Below are 19,155 nucleotides of genomic sequence, written 5' to 3'. Positions count from 1 at the left end.
TGCTCTTGACGTCACCACCCACACCTGGTCATCTCAGCATCCGCAAGAACATGTTTGCTAGCAGCAGATGTACGTGCACTCCCTGCTCTTCCTCGTTGCAGGGCGAGGAGGCGCACTCTGCGAGGAGGAAGGACGAGTCAGGGCCACGTTTCGGTCCTCAAACGGGTATAACACCGCTATTACGACACCATTTCGAAACATTCTCACGGCTACGTGTTCGGTGCAGACTCGTGCACAATTACAACACCACAACCAAATTTCGACCTCTGCGTGGTTTAAGGGGCCGTTTAACGTGCACCTAAATCTAATTACACAGGCCTCTAGCATTTCGCATCCATAGAAATGTGGCCGCCGTGGCCGGGTTTTGACTCCCCTGGCCTTCGGGTCAGCAGTCGTGCACCATAAGCATTAAGCATTAATGCATAAGCATTAAGCATAAGCAGCAGTCGTGCACCATAAGTCGCCGGTCGCGGCACGTTCACCCGAACGTCTTCACTGTAGATATACCGTCCACTTCCGTCCATATATATACCGTCCACTTCCTTGCAAACGAGTTGGAGCTTGAAATGTTTTCCGAAGCCAAAATCAGGCGATTGAAAGACTTGATCCTTCCTCGGGATTGCCCGCCTCCACAAGATCGTCGTCCGTTGGTGCACAAAACAACGAGAACATTTCCGTGCACGTCTTGTACTCCATATTTGCAGAGGGGTACAAAACACATTTCTTGCAAAAGCCCGTGCAAGATCACTATGTGCTTGAATTTTAGCATTAGCTCAGCGCGCTAGACAGATGGATGGATCAATGGATGCTATGAACGTCACTTTATAACGGGGCGTTGACATGTGCGCTACCAGGCTCGACAAAAAGAAAAAAAAATACTTTTTTTTAAGTTGGCCTAATGCCTTGTCCACCTCGATCAAATCGATCTTACCATTCGAAAAAAAAAAAGACACAGCCCAGTGCTCTGCCCCTTATGCCAGAATGGCCTTATTTTTCCCACTATTTATTTTTGTCCTTTCTCTCTACTTTTCTGCCACCAATACTCTAACCGTCTCTTATTTCTATCGCGGACGTGTTCAGCCTTCCATTGTTGTTCCTAAAGCCCAAGGCTTCATGTAGGCTCGTGTCCAAACATATACCTGGGTGGATATCTCCACATTGAATCAGAACATGCTCCTTCGTTTCCCTAGCTTTCCCACAGCATGTACATCTTTCTTCTTCTTTACTTTATCTCGCTTTACAACAACGCGTTCTCAGGCAATCCAACCTCGCTTCAAACAGTAAAACGCTTCCCCTTGAATTATTATAAAATACCTCCCTCCTTATTTTGTTTTTGCCCGTTCGGTAGTTACTCAGAGCCGGTTTTTTTTTTTCTTTTTTCCATCGCTGCTATCCAATAAATCCTCTCCACCTCTCTGAAAGAGTTTTGTAGAGTTACGCGAGATCGGATTCAAAAGAACTGCTAGCCTTTCTTCGTATAACATTCCAATTCGCTGCTATCGCATTCATTGTTTCGCCCTTGCGGCGAAACTGCGATTCCTTTTATGTGTTGTACAGTTTGACATCATCATATTGCATGGTCACAGGGGGTATACGCAACGGGAAAATGTCGGAGCAGCCCACAATAGCAAACTGTCGGAAGTATGCGTCGTGCAACCCTCGATTGCCGTGCATGGTAAAGAACTCGCTCATTTGAATATGTTGTGATAGGCTTACCTTGTTCTTACCGGTCCTTCTTGCGCACACTGTGTGACAGACGCCAGCGTATTTTGACTTTAAAATTTTCAGTTGTTAGTAAGCGCCCACCATGCGATTTCTTCTATGTGTGTTCGGCCTTGTCTCCCTGACTTATGTGAGTATGTGAACCAGGCCAGCTTTCCACCACACCAAGACAGCTTAGATGCAGCTTACCCATGTACCGTAAGAAGCTCGGATAACAATTACGCACGAAAAGTGAGAAAATGACACGCTGCCTACAGTTTACTGACGATTGTACAAAATATACAAATTTATCTACACACGAAGGCAAGGATGCATCCGTCGAAGGAGCCGCCCGGCCATCAGTCTTCACGCCAATGCTCGGATCTGAAGAAAAGGGAGAAGAGAGGATAAAAACTTTGGTATATGTTCTAAATCTCTACAGTATACGTGATAAAGCAAAACATTCCGGCAGATCACACGCATTGTGGGAATCGATTTCATGCGAAGCGGTCGGCGAGTAGCAGCATATGCCGGATCTTTCGCTTTGAGTCAAGCATTACGAGGTGGATCTACGTCCGAGGGTAAATTTAGTTGTGCGCATATCATGGACTTGCCAGGCTTGTCGACACCGCTGGCGTGTAGTCGACGGGCTCATGGTCCGACGCAAAGTCAGCACTCACGTTAAAGCGTTGTCAGCTTTATTGCAACGGAATGCACTGTACGATGCGTTGACGTGTATGTCACAAGTATTGGTCGTCGGCGGATTCGAGCTTATATTCGAGTTTATAACTGTGATGTCTAAGGAAGGGAGTCAGACTCCAGCCGTCACGATGAAGGGAACAAGAACTGCCTTTATTGACTGATACATGGTTTATATTATATGCAACGAGTAAATGCGCCCCCTGGGGGATGAAGGAACAAAAACGAAACCAAAACTGAATACAACATACTCCCCCCCTTATTTTTAGTGGTTAGTTGTTAGTACGTATTAGTAACAAAAAAAACCCAAGTATTTACTCTACTTGTTTACATAGTACAGAATAAACACAATTTCAGACCGTAACTAAAAGTTGGTCTGATAGTCTTGAAGCCAGGCTGGTGGCCGGCGCCTTCGGGTCCGCCGCTCTGAATGGTGTACTGCTGAGGTTGGCTGCTGCAGTACCCCAGAAGATGGCGACTGCGTCCCAGAAGGCGGCTGCAGCACAGGAGACTGCACTACGCCAGGAAACAGCGGCTCCGGCACGGCAGGTTGCATTACGCCAGGAGACTGCGGCTGCGGCACGGCAGGTTGCATTACGCCAGGAGACTGCGGCTGCGGCACGGCAGGTTGTAGCCCGGCAGGCTGTGGCACCGAAACTGGAAACTGCGGCACAGGTAGCTGCGACTGGTGGGAATCACCCCCCTCTGGAACCCTGGAAAGCTTGGAGGCATTCCACGTACGGCCGTCTTCAAGCCTGTAAGAAGCAGGTCCCTTCCTTTCCAACACTTTAGTTGGTGAAGAAAAAGAGCAGTCGCCCTTAAAACGAACGAATGGTTTCCTGACACGAACAATGTCGCCTGCAGCTATCCCAGGTTCCTTGGCAGCTCTCCTCATGTCTGTGTACAGCTTGCTGCTCCGCTGTTGACGCCGGACCCTACGACGTAGTCGCGCCAATTCCTTAGCCGGGTCTTTAGCGAATGCTGGTGCTGAGAAGCCAACGACGTCCAGCCTGGTTCTGGGCATTCTACCATGCAGTAGAACAGCAGGGGCAACCCCAGTGGTTGCCTGTGGAGTAACCCTGTAAATAGCAAGATAGTCCATGACTGCTTGTCGGAGGGGTCGTCCTTCGAGAAGTGAAACTTGAACAAAGTTTTTGAATGTCCTGTTGAATCGTTCAATTTGTCCATTCGCCTGGGGGTAGTACACCGATGAATGCAAAAGACGGATGGCCCTGTCTTTCAGAAAGGTGATGAATTCCCGGGAAGTGAACTGAGGCCCGTTGTCACAAGCGATTCCCTCGGGGCAGCCTTCGCGGGCAAAAACACCAGTTAAAAAGTCTTTCACTGCGCTCGTGGATACGTCACGGCAAAATTATACCTCTGGCCACTTGGAGTGGTAATCAACAAGCGTTATAGCAAATCTGCTGTTGTGAGGTGCGCGCTCCAAGGGGCCAACAATGTCTAAGGCCAGCTTTTGCCATGGTCGTTCAGGCCATTCAACAGGTTGCAGTGGCGCTGGTGATGTCTTGGCAGATTTATCGGCCTCGAGGCAGATGTGGCAGTTTTTCACTGCTGTTTCTACTTCCTGATCCATTCGTGGCCACCAGAACCGCTCACGAAGTCGCGCTTTCGTGCGCGTGATACCAGGATGTGTCTCATGTGCGGTGGAAATGAACTGGGCAGTGGGAGAGGACGGAACCACGAGGCGCTCTGCTCACAGTAGAAGATCATCGACAACAGAAAGTTCCTCTCTAATAAGGTAGAACGGCTTCACCTCTTCTGGTAAGGACTTTTGTGGCGGCCAGGCACTCAGCACAAAGGATTTGACGGTTTCTAGACAACCATCGTCAAGGACGGCCTGTCTGAACTTCTTTGCCACACAGGCTGGCTCAACGAGCGACACAATTTCTTCCTCCTTTGCAAGCTCTGCTTCTGAGGTAGGTGCTCGCAGCCGAGAAAGTGCATCTGCAACAGTGTTCGTGGATCCCCTGCGGTATTCAACAGTGAAGTTATAACAAAGCAGTCGTGCACTCCAGCGTGCGATTCTAAGCGGGCGTCTTCCACGACCTTGTGACGACAGCAAGGAGACAAGCGCCTGGTGGTCTGTTCGAATTTTAAAATGGCGACCCCAAAGGTACGTGTGCCATCGCTCACATGCCCAAATACATGCCAGTGCTTCTCGTTCCCCGACTGAATACTTTCTCTCCGCTGGGGACAGTGTACGAGATGCGAAAGCGACTGTGCGAAGTTCTTGGCCATCTTGTTGCTGGAGGACTGCTCCCAGCCCACAGTCGGAAGCATCTGTCGAGACAATGACTGGAAGCGCCGGGTCGAACATTTGAAGGACTGTGTTCGACGAAAGCATTTTTTTTACCCTTCTGAAACTGTTGTCTGCTTCGGCTGACCAGATGAATGGCTCATTTTTGCGAAGCAAGACTCATAGGCTCGACCACTTGTGCCAAACGTGGAACAAATTTCGAGTGGTACTCTACGAGACCCAAGAACGAACGGAGGGCACCAACATCGGTTGGCACGGGAGTGTTAACTATGGAGTCAATCTTCTCAGGAAATGGCGAGATACCACGTGCAGAGACCTTGTGCCCTAGAAATGCGAGCTCTGGAACGTCAAAGACGCATTTGTTGTTCAGTTTCAAGCCTGCATCCTTGATCTTCTGCAGGGCTGTTTTCAGGTTCAAGAGGTGTTCTTCCGCAGTCTTGCCAAAGACGATCACATCGTCAATGTAGAACAACACACCAGGGCAAGGGTCAAGGATTACTGCCATCTTCTGAAATTCCGCTGGGGCAGAAGCTAACCCAAAGCATACTCTCTTGAATCGAAAAAGTCCATCGTGAGTGATGAAGGCTGTTAGGTCCCTGCTGTCAGGGTGCAAGAGAACCTGATGGTAAGCGGAAGCCAAGTCGAGTTTTGAGAAATGTGTAGCGCCTACCAAAGCATGGAGAAGCTCTTCTGTGTGAGGCAACGGGAAACTATCTGGAACAATAGCCTTATTCGGTTCTCGGAGATCTACGCAGATCCTGATGCTGCCATCTTTCTTGTCAACAACGACAATGGGGGACACCCATTCGGAAGCATCGATGCGCTCGATTATGTCAAGGCTTAGTAACCTTTGAAGCTCATTTGACACTGGCGCACGGAGAGAATATGGCAGACGGCGAAGTTTGGAAGTTACAGGCTGCACGCCCTGACGCTTCTTAACCCGATGCGTGAACCCCTTAGCAAGGCCCAAGTTGGAACTGAAAAGTGAAGCGAACTCGCTTGCCAAGGCTGGCGAAAGATTTTCTGGACGGGGTTGCGCGTTGGACAGTGCGGAAATGTTGGCAAGTGGAACGGAAGTGGAACGAGGTACCGTGTCATTGACACATGTCAACGGAGCAACAGACGTAGTCGTATGTAAGCACTTGAGAGTAGAACCCTCAATGCGAAGACTTAAGGCTTTAATGCCGTCAAGGCCGATAAGACAAGTTCCTCGGCGAACAACATAAAAACAGAGTGACGAAGTGCGCCCTTTGAAATGTACGTACATCTGCGGTGAAACAACCTAGCACGCAAATGGGACGTTGGGAATAGTCAAACAATGTGACGTGCGGGGCAGGCAAAAGCGAAATGCTCTGAAAATGTCGACGGAATGCTTGCTCTGACAAAATTGAAACGGACGACCTTGAATCAACAAGAAGTGTAAGCCTGAGGTTCGAAACCAGCACTTCTACGTGAATTCCCTTACGAGCGGAACGTTCCACAGTCAACACTTGCTCAGTACTGCTACACGACGATACATCGTCATCACATTCTACTTCGCGGACCCTGCCTTCCACTTGAGCCCGTTTGCGGTTGCATACATTTTGAAAGTGGCCCTTGCGACCGCAAAACAAACAACTTTTCCCATGCGCTGGGCACTGCATATCTGATGCGAAGTGATCCCGCGAGCCGCATCGGAAGCAGTGCGGCGACGCGGAGCGCCTACTGTGTTCTCGGTTCCGTTCAGGGGGGCGGTGCCCTGCGGCGCACGTGAGCCGCTGGCGCTCTTCGGTAGCTTCTGCTGAAAGTGGGCTGCCGGCTGTGAATTGCTCTTTTGCGATGAATGCAATGGTTTCTTACGACGACGCTGCATTGAAACTTGGTCGACCGAAAGAGAAAATTCCTTTAGCTCTTCAGCTGCTTGCTCAAATTGGAGCGCAATTCGCACCGAGCCTTCGAACGAAAGTGAGGGGCCCTCAAGCAATAACCGTTCACGTATGCGGTTGGAAGCTATGCCGGCAACAATTTGATCCCGCAGAGCATCATCCTGAGAAACGAACGAACAGTGTGACGCTAGCTCCCGTAGGGCGGCAACAAAGTCATGAACGGACTCGCCTGCGTGTTGACGGTGGCGGTGAAAACGATGACGCTCGACGACAACGTTGCAGGACGTCGAAAAGTGGTGCCGTAACGCCACGAGTGCAGTGTCGTATTCGTCAGAAGTGGCTGCGGCAGACTTATCCCCGTCCTTAACGGCGAGCGCTGCGGCGCTTGGCACTGGTGGTGCTGCGGCGGTCGACCCTGCAGGTAAGGTCTGATAAATACGCTGGCCCTCCGGCCCCAAACAATGCAAAAGGATAGCCTTGCGTCGTGCTGGCATGAACTCGGCGGCCCCGGACGCCACAGTAGACGTTGAACATCTGCTCCCACTGCCCCCATGGTAGTGGCGGCCGGCCGGGCGTCGCAAGGAAGAACGGCGGCGGAGCGAGCCCGGGGACACTGATGTTGGGCGTGCGCGGACGGTGCGCAGGGTACTTTTACGACATCCTCGTCGCCAATGTGATGTCTAAGGAAGGGAGTCAGACTCCAGCCGTCACGATGAATGGAACAAGAACTGCCTTTATTGACTGTGATACATGGTTTATACAAGTTTATATGCAATGAGTAAATGCGCCCCCTGGGGGATGAAGGAACAAAAACGAAACCAAAACTGAATACAACAATAACATTGTTATAAAATCGGCTAGTCAACACTGCAACTGGGAATGGCGTTTCCCCGATATGACGCTTGTATAGACGGTTTCGCTGTTTACAAACACAGGCCCTGGACGGCTTCCGGTTTCGCGCGCTTGCGCAGGCCGGGGAACAAAAGCCTTTGTGAGTAGCCCGTAGGTTTCCAACATTTTAGTCTCTGTGTCTAGCCAAATAATGCAAATAAATATTCTTTTAAGCTACACAAAACATTAAAAGAGTTGGTCTTTAACTTTAAGCGCCTTTCTTTTATGTGAAAGCGAGAGAAGAGTATTTCCTTAATCTGAAAAAACTTAAATATAGGCTTTCCGCTTTGGTGTTGCAGAGTAATAAACAGGGGCGTAGCCAGGGGGAGGGGGTTTGGGGGGTTCACCCCCCCCCCCCGAAAATTTTCAGTTTTGCTTGCGTATATATAACGCGCACATACAAACACACGCACGAACATACATAAAATATGGTTGAACCCCCCCCCCCCCGAAAAAAATTTCTGGCTACGCCCCTGGTAATAAATGACGTAACCGGAAGTTTCTTGGGGTACAGCACGTGCTCCTGCTATCGCAATGTTGAAACCGTCCATATGGCCTTTTCCTAAGTAGTTTGTAACACTGGCGTGGCGCTGTGGTAGAATACTTGACTGCCATGCAGAATGCCTGGGTTCGATTCGTGTTCGAGTCATGATTTTTATTCTTTGCTTTCACCTGGACTTTTCTTCCATCGATAACGCCGTCGACACCGGCATCGGATTTTCTGCAACATGGGCTCCTTAACGCTATCGCGTTAAGATTTTCAGAGACTATTCTTGCTGCCCCTGGGCTGATATAGACTGTGTATCACCTGTGGTGCATACCCGTATACCACAAGCCGTGTTACGCGAGTCTGTGCCACACGTGACTGGTGGAAAGTATTTCATGACGTACGCGACGCACAAGTCACGTTATTCACGTCATGACACCCGCATATATATATATATATATATATATATATATATATATATATATATATTGTACCGGAGCACATCGGCGTCAGCTCTGTGCCAGCGTGAAAGAAGGCGTTAACGTTCGTGTGGTTCGTGCTTGCCGGGTTTCTGCGTACGTCGTCAAACCCTTTCCTCCAGACACGTGTGGCACATACCCGTCTACCACGGGCCGTGGTGTACGGTTATGCGCCACAGGTGATTGACAGTTTTATGTACCCAGGAACGGTGAGAACAGACATTGATAACTTAAGTCGAGAGCGTTAACACAAACCGACATCGGCAGCGTTGACCCGACGAATGGAAAGAACAAAATTTAGAATCCCAGCAGGAATCGAACCCAAGCATTCTGCGTGGCAATCGGGTATTCTACTACAGAGCCACGCCACATCTGTAAACTGGTTTGGAAAAACAGCCTATGCAGGCTAAATGTCGGTGCAACCTCAATTGCGGTTGTGGCGCCGGCTATCTAATTTTACAAGAAAGCAATAAACGCTACTTACGCACTCCTACGATGCAGGCGTCCTATCAGATTAACGTCTGTGGTTCCAGTGTTGGATCCGCTTTCATAGCAGTCCAATAAACCCTGATCCACCTAGGCACGCTTGGCTCAAAGCCATAAAGTACAGCATAGAAGTACTCGCTGACTGCTTCGCATGAAACCGATTCCCACAACGCGTGGGATCTGCCGAATTTTATTGTTTTCTTTTCGCGGTGGCGTTAGCATTCTTTTTCGGGTGATTTATGGCTGCGCCCATTCAGAAGGATTGCTCAAAATTCAAGCCTCCCGTGCAAATGTTAGTGCACTTTTTCACATGACACAAGCGTACTGTGGTGAAAGTGACTTCAGTGTTCCGCACGCGATAGATCATGTCCACGAAATTTTAGAACTGCGGTCATTTGTTATCATTATGCGCCTTCGTTTTGCTGCTTCCGTTCACAATAACAAGTTTATCTGCGGCTGATATCAATACTCGCATATGTCAAAACATTGGAATCTTTCACGCATACGCCAACATACGCGGCTTCAATATCGATTCACAAAACGGCGAGCAGATGTTGCGATTCGCGAGAGATGCTGTCGTCAAGGGAGGAGGGAGCAGTGCCTGTTCTGTGGACCAGACCACAGAATAAACACTCGCAATTTGTGGGAGAAAACCGTCGTCAAGAGAGGTGGACTGTTTGGGCTACAGCGAAGTCTGGTGCGCACGGTCCACAGCACAAGTCTATAGGGTGTATGCACGAACGGCATCGACACAGACATGCAGGCAAGGCTCGCTGTGCACTCTGGGTAAGCCGCCATTTTGAAGCAATAACAAGCAGACAACGTTCGCTAGGAAAGCTCACCGATGTGTGGTCGCGGTTGATCCACGTGTATGTATTTGACGTATGCAACGTTGTTTTGCTTCAAAATGGCACATGATGAAGCAAATTATGCAGCCACGTTGTGCATGAAAGACCAGGCGCGCTACAGGGAAAAAGTTTCCCTGTGTGGTGTGGACCCGTTCGAGCTTCACGAAAGCGACTGCGTAAAAGACGTCAATCTGTGGCCGCGAGTCGACGCCACAGACATCAGCGTCTTCCTTGTCTTGAGGACCAGCTTTATTACTCGCCAGCAACTGAAGGCTCGAAAAGCACTAGAAGGGCACAATTTCGTGACCAGCGGTTGTGTGCGCGAGCCATGGGTTAAGGAAGTTTCGTCAGACTCCGTGGTTCTCAAGACAAAGGTACGTTGAAGTTTTTTTTTTTTTTTGCAGAATGTAATGTTATCTTTTTGCCCAGGTCAACCACTCGCAGAGCCTGAACAAGCCACCTGTTGACTCATGGGTCCTGTGCAAGAGCGACGGTGAAGTCATTGCCGCGCACTGTACGTGCATGGCCGCGAACGGTGAGGCGTGCTCCCATGTCGCGGCACTGCTTTTTTTCATCGAGTACGGCGTTCGCGTGCGGCAGGAGCGTTCGTGCACGGACGGCGATAACTCGTACGGTGGTCTAGTGGTTATGGCGCTCGACTGCTGACCCGAAGGTCGCGGGATCGAATCCCGGCCGCGGCGGCTGCATTTTCGATGGAGGCGAAAATGTCTGAGGCCCGTGTACTTAGATTTAGGTGCACGTTAAAGAACCCCAGGTGGTCAAAATTTCCGGAGCCCTCCACTACGGCGTCTCTCATAATCATATGGTGGTTTTGGGACGTTAAACCCCACATACTACTACTACGATAACTCGTGGCTGCCGACGCATATCAGAAAAATGGATGTGAGGCCCATCGCTGAAATGGATTTCGCGTCATCGACAATGAAAAAACGACGTTTAGGTGCCGGTGCCAGCGCAACTCGTGAGCTGAAAGCTCTTGCACAGCCAGCAGCGCCCACTCAAGACGAGTGGATGCGCTTTTTCACAACCTTAGTTGATTCAGGTCATCGGCCAGCTGTCGTGAGTACTGAGCCTGCTTTCAGCGACTTGTATGTGCCAGCAGTGAGACGCTGCAAAGGAGCTGACCTGAGGCGCTTGTACAGACATTCAGCTCAGAGGTTGAGCTATCATGAGCTTTTGGAGGAGTGCCAGAAGACCTATGACACACTTGACAATAATGAGGAAGCAGTTCGCAGCATTGAATCAAGGACAAGGAGCCAGCACATGACCACTCAGTGGTTCGCATATCGAGCTGGAAGAGTGACAGCCTCAACTCTGTACGACGTCTGTCATACGAGAATTGATGCTCCTTCACTGAGCCTAGTGAAGCGTATCTGTTGTCCGCATGAAAACAAGGTCACTTCACCTGCCATAAAGCATGGAAGGCAGAATGAGCCTAATGCACTGAACAAATATAAGCTGTTAGCAGCCGAGTTTCACCGTGGTGCACAGTTCCATGAAGCTGGGTTATTGATTTCGCAGCAGCACATCTTTTTGTGTGCGACACCTGACATGCTTGTGGAATGCGACTGCTGTGGCAAAGGATTTGTGGAGGTTAAATGTTCGTGGACAGTAAAAGATGGAAGCCTGGCCGACCTCCTGAGCAAATCTGATAGTTGCGTAGCCGAGCCCAAGGGTGACCTTCAACTGAAAACTACTTACCGCTACTACTAACAAATACAGCTGCAGCTGTTCGTCTGGCAGCGAGAATACTGCGACTTTGTGTTGTGGAACTACAACGAAATTAATGTAGAGAGAATAAGAGCAGATGAGAAGTTCATTTATCCTTTATTACAAGTTTGCAAGACTTTTTTTCTGTAGAGTTTTGATGCCTGAACTTGTCGGCCACTGGTTCAGCATTAACAAAGAAAATCAACCCCAGACTTCAAATGCTGCTGCGTCAACACATCCACAAGCTGGCCAATGTACGTCATCAAATGCCACAAGCCATCCAAGTAGCAACCAGCCTCCAGTTGGTGGCCAAGGTGTTGCATTGAACATGTCTCAACTAGCAGGCCAGTGCACCAAAAAGATCACAAGCTCCGCAGACAACACTGATATCAAGTACTGTGTCTGCAAAGGTCCAGAAGAAGGTAACATGATTGCCTGTGATGCTCCCAATTGTGCCATAACGTGGTTTCACTTCAAATGTGTTGGTCTAAAGAAAGCGCCAAAAAGTGTAAAGTGGTTTTGTGAATCTTGCAAGAAGTCATCGGTGCACTCATAAGGCAAGAACACCGATAACATCGATCTACAATGTGTGATAATACTTTTCTGTGGCAATTGTGACTATAATTGTCATACTTTCTGTACATTGTCTTGTCTGTTCGAACAGTCAGGCTGCGTTTTCATTCATGGCTGTTTTTTTTCTTTGCCAAAGTGAGTTAGTTGCAGATTTTCTTGTTAGGTGAATTTTTCTGCTTTGAATGATGTTTCAACAGCTCTCTCAAAGTAGCTGACTGGGCTAGTTCGTTAAGCATACTTAAGATTAACAGCGTAAAAAACGGACGGCCATGGAAAGGAAACACAGGACAAGCGCTGGTCCTTTGTGTTTCCTTTCCGTGGCCGTCCGTTTTTCAGTTGTTTATCTTAAGTATGCATAACCAACGACTTTGTTAAGGCAGCTACTTTGTTAAGTTATATTTCTAGTCAAGCGGGCTTCTTTCCATGAGTATCTCTTCATCCCTCTGTGTTGACAGTGCTTGTCCTTACCACGCAGAACGCTTGGGTTCGATTCCTGCTGAGATCCTGTTATTTTTTATTTGCATTAGTCGGGTAAATGCTGCTGATGTCACTTTCTGTTAATGCTGTCACATTTAGTTGCTAATGTCTGTCCTCGCCGTTCCTGGGTTGATATAAGGTGTAAAACACGTGTGGAGCATACCACGGCCCAGGGTATGTGCCCACACGCGTCTGGTGGAAAGGGTTTGACGATGTATGCGACAGGATATTCACGTTATTCATGTCGTGACCAGACAGTCATATTCCTCAAACCCTCTCCTACCAGTTGTGGTCTACACTAAGCTAAAAGAGGCGATCACGAGAGCACCCAGACGTAGGTTGCTTGATAGATACGTAGATGCAAATTGCCTACAGTTAGCAAAAAAATGCTTCACATTTAAGAACCATTTAGCAATGCTTGCTGTGTTGTCAATGCTTCACCTCAGTGCACATGTTTCTGTGAAGCCAGCATATGACATTCTTTCGCGTGTAGTGCCTTGCGATTGATGGCTGCTCTTTTAATTGTTGGTCTTGTCACCTGTTTACGTTACAGCAGCACGTCTTGTTCACACATTAGTTGGAATATGCAATGAAATGTTGGAGGCACTATTTTATCGCTGCAAGGAAAACCAAACCCTCTTTTGTCTGCTGCAAAATTTAGCCCTTTTGCTTGAAATCTGAAACTGGCTGGACTATCTCTGCTTCATGCATGTAGCACATTCAATTGTTTATGCTAGTCTCGAACACAATTGCAATGTTGTGCCAAATATTAAAAAAAACTATGCCATGCTGTGATCACAAACATTTATTCATATTTACAAGCGTGCCAGAACTTTTCAATAAAACAGTTTGTTTGGAAACATTTCATATTGTGACTGGGTGCAAATTTTTTCCACAAATGGACTCAGGAGAAAGCTAGGCTTTAAAGGGGCCCTGCAACACTTTTTCAACATGGTCAAAAAGCGCTTTCGATCGGTAGTCGAGGCTTCCGAGAACACGCGTGCCAAATATAGCGAAGCACGTGGCCTGGAATTTACAATAAATTCTCAAAGCCAGCTGAAAATCGCTCACTCTTCTCTCGCCAACTGATGTAATCCGCAAGTTATTGCGCGGTTATTCACAGTTCCATCATTGGCTCATTTGAGCATGGCGCCCTTTTTATTTAATGCAGCCGCCACAAGAGGCTGTGACGTGTCTGAGCGCGCGCGTGCTTGTACGCAATGGAGAGCCACGCGTTCGAACAAAAAAAAAAAGGAAAAGTGCTCAATGCGCGCGTGATGTACTTCCTTCCCCCGTGCCATCCCTCCCTGCTTAGCTTCCATCGCTTTCGTCGCGTCGAGGAAAAAGAGACAGCAAATAGAGCGTGCGACAAATTTTAATTTTTGCGGCGGTTGATTTGTGAGGCAATCAGCTTCCTTAGTGAACTTCATTCCATGGCTGTTTGGAAAAGTGTTTCAGGGCCCCTTTAACATATGAGGTGTGTTTGAGAGTAAACAATACTGTTGCTGAAACATCTTTAGTGCTAATTGCATAACACTCTCAGCAGGTCTTTTACTGCACACAGCGTCTTTGAGATGTGCTAAAATGGCAAATGTGGGGATACTTTTGCGGTTATTGAGTTCCTGAGCAAGCTAGGCTGACCTTAAACACTCATGTAAACACTCAATTGTTCGCGGGAATTTTACGGGCTGAAGGAAAATTATTTTATGTGCTGAAATATTTTTTTCTTGAACTAAACCATTTAAGAATTTCTTTTTCGCTATAAAATTTGCACATGTTTTGTTAGCAGAAGCATATGCTGCCAAATTATTGCAGATTTGTTAAGAATTCGGTTACGTTTTCTTTTCTGAGGGCAATAATGATATCTCAGCTGCCCCTTGGTTTGCTCAACACATTAGCATTCCCTCAATCAAATGGCACGACAGAATGGCTGAGGTTTGTTAGTGCACAACAAACACGTGCGATCTTGTCAATCTGAGACTTGCCATGCTCGTCACACTTCAGGACTTCAACAGGCAAGCTGCCCTTGAGGATGTTGTACTTGCCCCTGACCATGCCTATGACTCGTTCAACATGTATTCTCACACTGGCCATCTCCCTTGTCCGCTCGACCTCACCACTGCAAAGCTGCCTTCTCCCTTTCGTGAAAGCAGGGGCAACAAGTGTAGCATGGCACATGCCTACACTTTCTGCTATTAAAAATCCCTGTCAGCCAACACGACATCACCAAACTCTAAAAGGTCCAGGACACCACATTGTTCTGTTATCGCCTTGTCACTGGCACGGCCTCCATATGCATCCGACAGAAAATTAACAGCCCCCTGCGGGCTAATGGCCAACAAAAATTTCACGGTATTGTGGTGTTTATACTGAGACCATGTCTCTGCTCGGGGAAGCAAGGAGCTCGGCCTGTCGATGGTTACCTCAAAACAGTCAATAATTACCCTAACCTTCAAGCCAAAGTTATCTACAAAAGTCACAGGCATTGTTTTCATGACTTGCTCCTTTTCTGGCCAGCGAACTAGTGGACCAATGCGGTTAAAAAACACAAGCCACTTGTCGAAAATACGTGATGCTGTTGGCTGTGACACACAGAAGCGGTACGCAAGATCTTGCAGCTGACAACCCAGCCTTAGTCTCATCAAAAAGAGAATCATCTCCTGGAACTGAGTGAGCGTGTGCTTGGCTGAATGCGAAATGTGACCTTTAAGCAGTTCAAACACAGAAATCAATGTTAAATATGTTGGCAGGCCAGTATAAAACGCTACTTTTGCATCATCGTCCCGCAGGGTTTCTTCCCTGAACGTTGCTGAATTAACAGCACCCTGACATGCGCCAAGCTGCAACTGGAGTCGTACGATGGAATTCTCAAGTTCCTTTATCTCCTCTTTGGACATGTCCGTCTGGCAGACAGCATCTAATAACACAAGAAAACAACAAAACAAATTAGAGGGGGAACCGATGGGACATGTTTCCTAAAATGTGAGTAAAAGCACTGACCGGTAAAAAGGAATAAAACAGTAAATCCCTCTTAAATGCAAATGTAACCACATCTCTGGAAGGGCACATTTTTTTACACTAATTACACTCAGTTGAACCTAACAATTTTACATACCAACAGTCACCTTCACTTCCTTCTCTGGTGTACAAGGTGCACATTCTGCAGTGTGAGGTGCAGGGCTGGCTGTTGCAGAGAGAGGACTAGCTGCCGCCGAGGGTGACGCACTAGCCGCTGCAGCGACAGCAACAGTGGTCGCAGCCATGGGGGGAGCAGGGCTGCTCGCTGCTGCAACAAGTGGAGCAGCGCTGGACACTGCTTTAAAGAAACGTGGCACAGATAAGAATACTTTCGGACGTGGTAACATAATCCAAATAATTGTGGAAGGTTTAGAGATTCGACCATTACCAGCGGTGAAAAGCTGACGTCGCGAACGTGCCTTTCGGCGGCTGTAACGATCTTCATTGGTGTCCTTAGAATCGTAGCCTAAATGCTTTGATGGGGCCCAGTCCGGATTGCATTCATTAAATAGACTTGATGGATAACCTGAAACAGGTTGTAAAGCATACAATTCACCGAGTGTTCCGTTCGTTAAAGCAGACTGTGGCCCTGCGAAACAGACTACATCAACGCTCCGCCGAAAGCAAGGTCTGCATCCGCGATGCCCAAAAACAACACTTTTACAATGATAGGAACGGGCAGCGTTAAAATAGGAAACGCAGGTGCGAGACTTGCATACCTGATGAAAAGTATCGGCAACACCGTATTTTTGCGGATCCTCGGAGACACCCTTCCTGTTGAGGCGGGCGATCCACTCGCGCTGCCGGCGTTCCGATAGCTGCTTCGTCTTGCCGCATTCATGCACACACACCTTAGGAATTTTAAAAAAGCGAAAGTTGCTGAGCTCCTGGTTGTTTTGCCGTGCCTTCTCCTTCTCGGCTTTAGTGAATGTACGGCTTTTGCAGCCGACAACTGCACAGCAGACCATGGCAACTATATATCGACTGGCTGTACACGCGGTACACGCAGCATTGCTCGTCTGCTTGTTATTGCTTCAAAATGGCGGCTTACCCAGAGTGCACAGCGAGGCTTGCCTGCATGTCGCTGTCGATGCCGTTCGTGCATACACCCTATTTGGTGTGGGGCGTGGTCAACAAAATAAAGCTGCACTTAATTTTGTGGTCTGGTCCACAGAACAAAGCTGCAGTTTACCCTGTGGTCTGGTTCACAGAATAGATTGGGACTATATTCTGTGGTCTGGTGCACAGATACCGTCGTCAAGGGAGGTGGGCTGCTTGGGCTACAGTACATTCTGCACAGCCCATAGCGCGCAAGTTTGTTGTGTGGTCCACAAAATAACGCTGCATTTTATTTTGTTGTCTAGTCCACAGAATAAAGCTGGAGTTTATCCTGTGGTCTGGACCACAGAATAGGCACTGTGATTTCCACATGCATTTTGGAGAGCGAGCGGTGGGTTTATGAGGGCGCTGCACGGAGCAAGTAGAAACTACCGCTTGCCTTCACATGCTTTCGCCCATGATTTCTCGGCATTGCGCCGCCGGTCCGTCGTGCGGGGTCGTCGTTCGCTTCTCCGCTCGTTTTATTAACGCGATGGATGCCGTAAAACTGAGGAACATGTTGTTCTAAACAAAGCTGGCGTTCGACTGTACAATAATCAGTACAGTCGAACGCGTAGAACAGAAGTCCGACGTCGCCGCTGCGTACAGAATCCATAAAGCACACCGAGTAGGATGCTGAAAAACAAGGCCGACATTAGGCCCAAGGCAGAGTACATGCTTCTGGCTCCCGACGAGTACGCACAGCTGCGTATGAAGATTTTGGGGCACTATTTACATCTATAGCGTATTTTCTCGCGTATAACCCACCTTCGTGTTATCCTGCATCCCCAACCGCGGAAAAGTCCAAATTTTAAAAATTATCCCGCGTACTGCCGTGAAGGCGTGATTCTTACATTGCCCTAACGCAATGCCGTGAAGTAAACTTGCGCACTGAAATTCGCATCGAAAACGTCATAATGTTATTAAAAGTTGTATATCGAATTATCTGATATATCGAACTAATCCCAGTTTGCTTTTTCGAGTTCGGAACATGCGGGTCCGAATGTATATATACGCCCGTATACGTGAAGCATCTTCTCGTCCCTAACTTCTACTGAACATGCCGGCGTGTATGCGGCAGTTTGTGTACAAGTCTCATGAAATGCGCAGTTTGTTCAGTGAAACTGAGGCCGTGTGCCACGCATATCTGCTAATTCCGTAAACATGTTACAGGTTTACTTCTTTGGCTTGCATATAACATAACAGGCTGTGATTACAGAGTGCATGAACTTTAGAACTATAAGAGTGACTGCAGTACAAGGTGCGCTTCATAATCATATCGTAGTTTCGGGACGCAAGACCACAGCAATCATTGATGACTGCAGCACAAAGAAGCAGATGACGAAATCCTTGAGTTTGCGCTTGAGGGATGATCGTTCACAAATAGGTTAAATTTCGTGCCTTCCATCAATGCCCACGTTCCATACCCGTGCTGCGATGATCTCATAGCGCGCGTGCGGGAGATAATCTGCAGAGTGCATATGGTGTGTGTCATCCCCACCTGCTCAGTCGAGAAGCTTGATGAGCAGCAGGATAAGCTTGAGCCGGCCGTGCGGCGCGTACTGGCCGTCGACGTTAAATTCGGTGGCCTGGTTTGCCAGCGCCGGCACGCCAGGGAAGACGCGTTCGAAGGCTTCCAGCTCCTGCCGCGCCTCCTCCTGGTTCTTCGGGAATGCCACCGCGATCGTGTTGGTTGTCGAGCCGAAATTCTCGCTCAGGTTGCGCATGAACGCCACCAGCCGGCTGCTCGGCATCGCGTTGAAGATCGCCGCCGATGTCACCTGTACGATACGCCCGAGAAGTGAACATTCCTGCAGAAAATAAACTCTGTGCAGGAGGTAGAAGATTCCCCGCACAAACGGCGAGTCAAAGGGGTCCTGCACACATTTTTATGTAACCATCGAAAGGCTTCACTAAAGGAGTCATATTGCCTCACGAATCGACCACCGCAAAAACTTTTAGAATGCGTCAAGTACGAGCGGCGAGTGGGTGCGATACTGCGGCTCGCCCCCGCGGGCCCTCGTAGCGAGTCGGTGACAGTGGCGCACCGACGGGGGGGGGGGGGGGGGGGGTTGCGGGGGCTGTAACCCCCCCCCCCTGAGGCCGACCAACCCCCCCCCCCCCCCCCCCCGTAACTGCCCCGCTGTCCTGCTCACCGGGAGTCCAAGGTTCATATCCAGAGGTGTCCTGAGGTCGACTTTTCCTGACTGGCTCTAGAAATGTGTTGTATTCACTCATCTACTCCTAAATTGAAAAAAAAAACGCAAACCGCATGCTCTATGGCTCTTCGTTCCTAAATGTCCAGGGAAGCAGCTTTCCAATAATAATATCCGGGGTTTAACGTCCCAAAACCACGATATGATTATGAGGGTCGCCGTAGCGAAGGGCTCCTGAAATTTTGAACCCCTGGGGTTCTTTAACGTGCACCTAAATCTAAGTACACGGGCCTCAATCATATTTTCGCCTCCATCGAAAAAGCAGCCGCCGCGGCCGGGATTCGATCCCGCGACCTTCGGGTCAGCAG

General features: G+C 48.7%; 1 pseudogene; it reads right to left on the bottom strand.

Moving 5' to 3' along the window:
- Nucleotides 1-6,209: 6,209 nt before the first annotated feature.
- On the bottom strand, nt 6,210-15,778 carry LOC125756876 (uncharacterized; annotated as a pseudogene).
- Between the last annotated feature and the right edge of the window lie 3,377 nt (nt 15,779-19,155).

The sequence above is a fragment of the Rhipicephalus sanguineus genome, chromosome 1, assembly GCF_013339695.2.
Source record: "Rhipicephalus sanguineus isolate Rsan-2018 chromosome 1, BIME_Rsan_1.4, whole genome shotgun sequence".
NCBI lineage: Eukaryota > Metazoa > Arthropoda > Arachnida > Ixodida > Ixodidae > Rhipicephalus > Rhipicephalus sanguineus.
The sequence above is the reverse complement of the archived record's forward strand: the minus strand, read 5'-3'. Positions and strand labels throughout refer to the sequence as shown.